At 40.4% G+C, this 7,500-nt stretch overlaps 1 protein-coding gene across 8 annotated transcripts in view; it reads left to right on the forward strand.

The window, feature by feature from the left end:
* Positions 1–7,500, forward strand: part of LOC127433095 (ATP-sensitive inward rectifier potassium channel 15-like) — a 344,355-nt gene that overhangs the window by 75,514 nt on the left and 261,341 nt on the right. The window lies entirely within an intron of this gene.

Genomic DNA, 7,500 nt, shown 5'->3' on the forward strand with positions numbered 1-7,500 from the left:
GACGCTTTCACAGTCAGCAGACGCCGAACATGCAGAGGATGCCCAGAAATGCGCGCGCTTGTGTGAAATATTCACTTTGGATTATTTATTCACAATAATCTGTTATAATAAATTGTGACTCACCAGTCAACCAAATGCAAAATTAAGCCAATAATATTGCATCTAATCCAAAATTGTGACTGAAATTGTGAGTTGCACACAAACTCACGCGCATTGAGTCATGTGAGAGTGATGAAATAATGTGCACGAGCAGCTTTGTGTAGAATTGCACGTTATATTAATTCAACAGAGCTGTTCTTAGTAACTTTTAAATGAACATGTCACTTTTTCCACTTACTGTAAAAAGTCACGGTATTATTTCAAAAGAGCCATTACTGCATGCAGTCATTCATCATTAGGTATTTACTTTGCATTTAGAAAGTAATTTTGTCTATAATTTTCAGACAGTCTTCAGTTGTGCTGATGTTGTCCAGAATGTGTAACACAATGTGTGTGCGTCAGATGTGTGTTTGTGGAGTGTTTATGTGTTGCAGCTCTCTGTGCTGTTTTCAATGAAAGTGCAGTTATTTTAGTAACAGACATGTTTACATTTCTGTGGTCAAGTCTCTAACTTTCCTCTTTCTGCGTCTCTCATTTCAGAGTCCCCAAACACCAGACATTCCTGCAGTCTGCCAGAAACACAGACAGAGGAGAGGGAAAGAAATAATATAGAAGAGAGAGAGTGTGAGAGAGAGAGAGAGAGAGAGAGACGGACTCAGGGACTAACACACACATTCACACTATCACACAGAACCATTGAAATCACAAAAACATACACTTACCTCGGCCTGAAAATCACTCCAAAGCTCAAAGGGCTTTCTATGCCATTAAAAGATCAATTAAAATTGACATTCCAATTCAAATCTGACTCAAACTTTTCAAATCAATAATTGAACCAATTGCATTATATGGCAGTGAAGTGTGGGGTCCACCTATAAAATTTGACTTTGTAAATTGGGAAAAACATCCCATTGAATCTCTACATTCAGAATTTTGCAAAAGAATACTCAAAGTTCAAAGAAAAACACCAAATAATGGAAGCAGGGCAGAATTAGGCCAATATCCTCTCCTTTTAAACATCCAAAAAAGAGCCATCAAATTCTGGAAATACCTAAAGACATGTGACCCCAACACATACCATTATAAAGCCCTAAAATACCAAGAGCTGAGCGAGGCGAGGAGTCCCCTCTGCCAGTTGGTGCTGAGACTGTCTGACCTCACTCCTGTAGAGATCAGACAACCTCAGGACAATCTCACATTCACAGTCATTCGGACCAACCAAATTCTAAACACAGAAAAAGAAAAATACATCACCAATTGGACAAACACCATTAAAAATCAACACAAATTGGAATGTTATTCTGCACTAAATCAAGAGTAGACCGAGGCAAACTACTTGAGCACGGTGACTGATGTGAATTTAAGAAAAGCATTGACGATGTACAGACTCAGCGAGCACAGCCTGGCCATAGAGATGGGGTGGCACAGACAGACGTGGGTATCCCGTGAGGAGAGACTCTGCTCCCATTGCAATCTGGGAATGATGGAGACAGAGCTGCACTTCCTCACGGAATGCCCAAAATATGAAATCATCAGAAACCACTATTATCCCAAAACTAACAAAACATTTCCCCAATTTAATAACTGCATCCCAACTGAAAAATGTCCTTTTATCCTCGGCGAAAAAGCTGAATGTGCAAATATAGCTGCAAGATTTGTAGCATCCTGCATCTCCTGAGGGACCACAACTAATGAATGAGCATTCGATCAGTTTATTATTAAAAATGTAACCCCCCACTCACACCGCAAACCCCTCATTACACATGAATGTAGATCATGTTTAATTCAGTTTATATAGTTCATTAGTTAAAGTTAACTTGATACATAATTGATCATAATAATTTTGATTATCTGTTTTTCTTTAATGATTTTCAATGTTTTTCCTTTTATATTGCTTGTTCAAATCCTAATTAAATTGTTCTAAACTATTTTCTATGTTGTTTTAAATGCTTTGGCAATACAAAAATGTACTTTTGTCATGCCAATAAAGCAACTTGAATTGAATTGTGACAGAGAGAGAGAGAGAGAGAGAGAGAGAGAGAGAGAGAGAGAGAGAGAGAGAGATAAAGAGACTGAGACTGTGTTGTTGTTTTAACTCTCTTTTATCACATGATTTAAATGAGAAATCCATCAGTAGTTCTGAATTATTCAGATCAGCGTTCAGAGACAAACCGCTCTGAATATATCTCCACATTTTTATTTTTAGTATGAATCTTTAAATGTACTAGCTTTATTATATTACAGTTTTCTCGATTATTAAGACACACTTCAAGTCACGTGATGCCATGCGAGGATCGGACGTGTGAACGGTGAGCTCTGCGCACTTTGCTAGTTTTAACACTTCTAATGACATAAACCGGTAAGATTTGATACACTCTGTTCCATAACTGTTCTCGGAGGACAATATGTCAAAGAATTCAAAATCCTCGGGCTCTGGAGACATTAAAAGAGACTTACGTGCTCAAGCTGACGCTCCTGAGCAGGCCCCGAGCCAGGGAGTCGATTTAGTCAGAGAGATGCGGGAAATGCGGCGAGAGATGCTGAACACGTCAGCAATGCTGACGAAGGTCGTTGCTGACTTGAAGGATCTAGATGTGATATGTTGATCGATCACCGCCATGGAGGCGAAGTTCTCTGATGTGGTTACAAGAGTGGGGGATGTTGAGAAACGGATCGATTATCTGGAGTCATCGGAGAAAGAATTATCTGTTAATCCGTTAGCGACCAAGGTGGATTTGGAGCGTGTCTGGGAGAAGTTGGAGGATATGGAGAACCGTAGCCGGCGGAATAACATCTGTATTGTCGGAATTCCAGAGGCCGAAGAGGGTCAGGATATGGGGAAATTCCTGGATGGGCTCCTTCCGAATCTGCTCGACATAACAGGCCATAAGCTGGAAATCAAGCGAGCTCACAGGGATCCTTCTCGAAGATCCACGGAGGGAGACCAATTCTGGCCAAATTTCTGAGATCATCCAATAAAAATCTTGTGTTATGCGAGGCGAGGAGTAAAGGAAGGCTTTCTTGGAAGAACCACAGCATTTTCTTGTTCCCAGATTTTGTGAATTCGACAAGAGAGAAACGCGATCAATTCAGAATGCAAGAAACTCTTACATCAGTGAAAGGTCACTTTTGCACTGATGTTTCCAGCCAAATTGAGAATAGATTCTAAGGATGGCCGCAAAATATTTACATGCCCACAGCAAGCATTGTCCTTCATAGAGACAATGGGGTGATTAAGCTATTTGGTGATTTTCATGTTGCTGCCTAGTGGACCTGACTCACTGTACATTCACTTGACTGTCTGAGGAAACTGGGTGCCTTTTTGTTTCTTTTTGTGTTGGTTCCGCCCAGCGGCTGGAGTTTGTTTTGTGGAATAACACTCCTTCAAGAAACTTTTGCATCGACGGAATGCAAGAAACTCTTACATCAGCGGAAGGTCCCTTTTACACTGATGTTCCTGGCCAAATTGAGAATAGATACTAAGGATGGCCGCAAAATATTTACATGCCCACAACAAGCGATGTCCTTCATAAAATCAATGGACTGAGGAAGTCATGGTGGAGCTTGACTCACTGAACATTCACTTGACCGTCCGAGGAAGCTAGGCGCCTTTTTTGTTTCTTTTTGTGCTGCTTCTTCTAACGGCTGGAGTCTGTTTTGTGGAATAACACTCCTTTGGGACAGTTGTGGATGAATCTGCACATTCTTTGTGTTTATGCCTCCTATTGGCTGGAGTTTGTTTTGTGGAGTATTTTTTGCAGGACATTGGAAGAATTAGGTCATCTGCTGCACTCATGAACAGCCGGCTCACTGAACATTCGTTTGACTGTCCGAGGAAACTGAATGGATTTTTTTTTTTTTTTTTGCTGGTACCGCTAGCAGCTGGAGTTTGTTTTGTGGAGGAACATACCTTCGGGACAGTTTTGTGAATGAATCTACACGTTTTTTTTTTTTTTTCCTTTTTCTCCCAATCTGGAATGCCCAATTCCCAATGTGCTTTTAAGTCCTCGTGGTCGCATAGTGATTTGCCTCAGTCCGGGTGGCGGAGGATGAATCCCAGTTGCCTCTGCGTCTGATATTGTCAACCCGCGCATCTTATCACGTGGCTTGTTGAGCACGTTGCCACGGAGACATAGCGTGTGTGGAGGCTTCATGCCATCTACCGCAACCACACTCCCACGCTCAACTCACGCTTAACTCACCACGCGCCCCAGCGAGAACGAACCACATTATAGCGATCTCAAGGAACTTACCCCATGTGACTACACTCCCTAGCAACCGGGCCAATTTGATTGCTTAGGAGACCTGGCTGGAGTCACTCAGCACACCCTGGATTCAAACTAGCGAACTAGTGAACTCCAGGGGTGGTAGCCAGCGTCTTTACCACTGAGCTACCCAGGCCACCCAAATCTACACATTCTTGTAGAGTTTGTTTTATAGATTATCTTCTGTTATGTAATTCTGTCTCACAAAATTTGTATAGAAACACCGGACTTGAGCAATCTGACGATAAAGTTGTCGCAGGGGCTCTCGTAGGCGTGAATGGACTGTTTGAGTTTAGAGGGATGGACGCCAGTTGGCGCTGTTGTGCGCTGGGTTAATGCGCACATTTTTCTTTTTTCTGTTTGTTTGGTTCAGGGGGAAGTTCGGGGTTTGATTGTTGCACTAATGTTGGAATGTGGTCTTTATAATTTTATTTTTGACACAATCTATTTTTTCTAATATGTCAAAATGTCAAATGTTAATATGAGTGTACTATCTCTCTCCACGTGGAATGTGAATAGGTTGGGGCACCCCATAAAAAGAAGGAAGGTTATTTCTTTTCTTAAACAAAGGAAACATGATATAGTGTTTCTACAAGAAACGCATCTTTCCCTGCAGGAAGCTGAAACATTTGGGAAGATATGGGGTGGATATGTTTTCTTTAGTGCTGGCTCAAGTAAGAGCAGGGGAGTCATTATATTGATAAATAAACATCTACAATTCAAATGTCTCAAACAGATTAAAGATAAATTAGGAAGAGTCATTTTTGTTTTAGCAGAAACTCAGGGGCAAAGGTTGATTTTAGCTAATATTTACACACCTAACACTGATGATCAGGACTTTTTTATAGATCTTGAAGGGATGTTGCAAGCCGCTGGCACCCTTCATGATATAATATTGGGAGGAGACTTTAATATTGTGATGGACTCAGGTCCTTGATCATAGTGAAGCAAAAGTGTGTAAGCCCCCTAGAGCAACATTGACACTTCACACTTTTGCAAAATCCTGAATTCCAACAAATGCTAAAGGCTGAAATCAATATTTATATGGAGACCAACTGGTCCTTGGTATCCTCTGTCAGTGTGGCTTAGGAGTCCCTTAAAGCAGTTCTTAGGGGTCGGATCATACAGTATGCCTCATTCACCACACATTTTGTCACAGAAGGTGGAGTTTTGGCTATTTAGGGCAAGATATATTTTGAGTCAGGGGACAAAGCAGGGAAGCTTTTGGCTAGATATATAAAGCAGAGAGAGTCTTTTTATACCATTCCTTCAGTGAAATCTGCTGGTGGTGAAATATTAACCTCGGCCACTGATATTAATAATGCTTTTAAAGAATTCTATCTTGATCTCTATAGTTCCATGTCTTTGTCTACTGATGATAATATTAGAAACTTTGTGGAACCATTAGAACTTACTAAACTGTCGGCTGAGCAAAAAAATTCTCTTAATTCTGAGATAACCTTGGAGGAGCTTGACGAGGTAATTAAGGCCTTGACTACAGGCAAGGCTCCAGGGACAGACAGCTTTGTCGCTGAATTTTTTTAATCTTATGCTACAGATCTGGCTCCACCTTTGCTAGAAGTTTATATGGAATCATTAAAGAATGGAAAGCTTCCACCAACCATGACAAGCCCGGATCAGTCTGATTCTTAAAAAGGACAAAGATCCAAGCGAGTGTAAGAATTACTGTCCAATTTCCCTGATCCAGCTAGACGTTAAAATATTGTCAGAAATTTTGGCTAACCGATTAAATAAAGTTATGACATCTCTTATACATATAGATCAGGTGGAGTTTATTCGGGGCGGCAGCTCTTCTGATAACATTAGGCGTTTCATCAATATCATGTGGTCAGTGGTGAATGATCAGACTCCGGTCGCTGCCATCTCACTTGACGCCAAAAAGACATTTGATATGGTAGAATGGGATTATCTTTTTAAGATTTTGGGAATACTTTTATTGGATGGATAAAGTTACTTAATAGACACCCGTTAGCAGCGGTACAAACAAATGGATTAATTTCAGATTATTTTACTCTGGATAGGAGCACTCGGCAGGGTTGCCCTCTTTCCCCATTATTGTTCTGTCTTGCCCTGGAACCATTAGCAGCCGCAATAAGAAAGGAGGATGATTTTCCAGGGGTGATTGCAGGAGGTGTGGCACATAAGCTTTTGCTTTACGCAGATGAAATTTTATTATTCATCTCTGACCCTACTAGATCTATGCCTTGCCTCCATAGAATTATCAATTCCTTTTCTAAATTCTCAGGATACAGAGTTAATTGGTCTAAATCCGAAAACTTTGGCTCTGACAGCATACTGCCCAGTAACAGCTTTTCAGCCAGGCGCCTTCAAGTGGCCCAATCAGGGCATCAAGTATTTGGGTATTTTATTCCCAGCAAATTTGTCTGATTTAGTTACAGTTATTATTGACCCCTTAATACAATCTTTCCCAACCACTGTGCCGTGTGCCGTGAAAGATTGTCAGGTGTGCCGTGGAAAATTATCAAATTCCACAAAATAAAGAGACATGCATTTACACGTGGACCGGTCTCAAGCGCTCAGCCGTGCAGATCATCATAAACAGAGCTGCGAGAAGCATGGGCTGAGTCACGAATTCGGCATTGATTATTTGTTTAAAACCTCTATGAAAGCCCATAATGTGTTGATGTTTAAACCAGTTTAAAATTGTATTAAACGGCCCCAACATTCTAAACTGCATTGAAAAGGAATAAAGGAGAAATCTGCACAATGAACAGACAGAAATTGTAAGGTTTTAATCCACACATCACAGATATTAAAAAAATATATTTACCATGAACTTATATCAATATAGTAGTGAGAGAATACAATTTAATTTCTGGATGTGTTTTTCATACAAAAAATGCCATAATTTGTTTTATGGTTACTGCTAATCATGGTTTTACTTATACTTTTGGTCACTGTGATCTTATTGCAAATGCCACAGTTAAAACTATGGATACAATGGAACTTTGCCCTCTGACTGTAGAAAAAGTCTTTGTTTGTCTTCAGATGACTGTATTTTAGTTATCAAGATCCTGATAAAAAGAAAGAAACTGTGAAAGAAAACGAATTTTCTTTCAGTTGGACCGGTGCGACCAACTCAAGTGCTGATGCG

This window comes from Myxocyprinus asiaticus, chromosome 42 (genome assembly GCF_019703515.2).
Source record: "Myxocyprinus asiaticus isolate MX2 ecotype Aquarium Trade chromosome 42, UBuf_Myxa_2, whole genome shotgun sequence".
In the NCBI taxonomy this organism is placed as follows: domain Eukaryota; kingdom Metazoa; phylum Chordata; class Actinopteri; order Cypriniformes; family Catostomidae; genus Myxocyprinus; species Myxocyprinus asiaticus.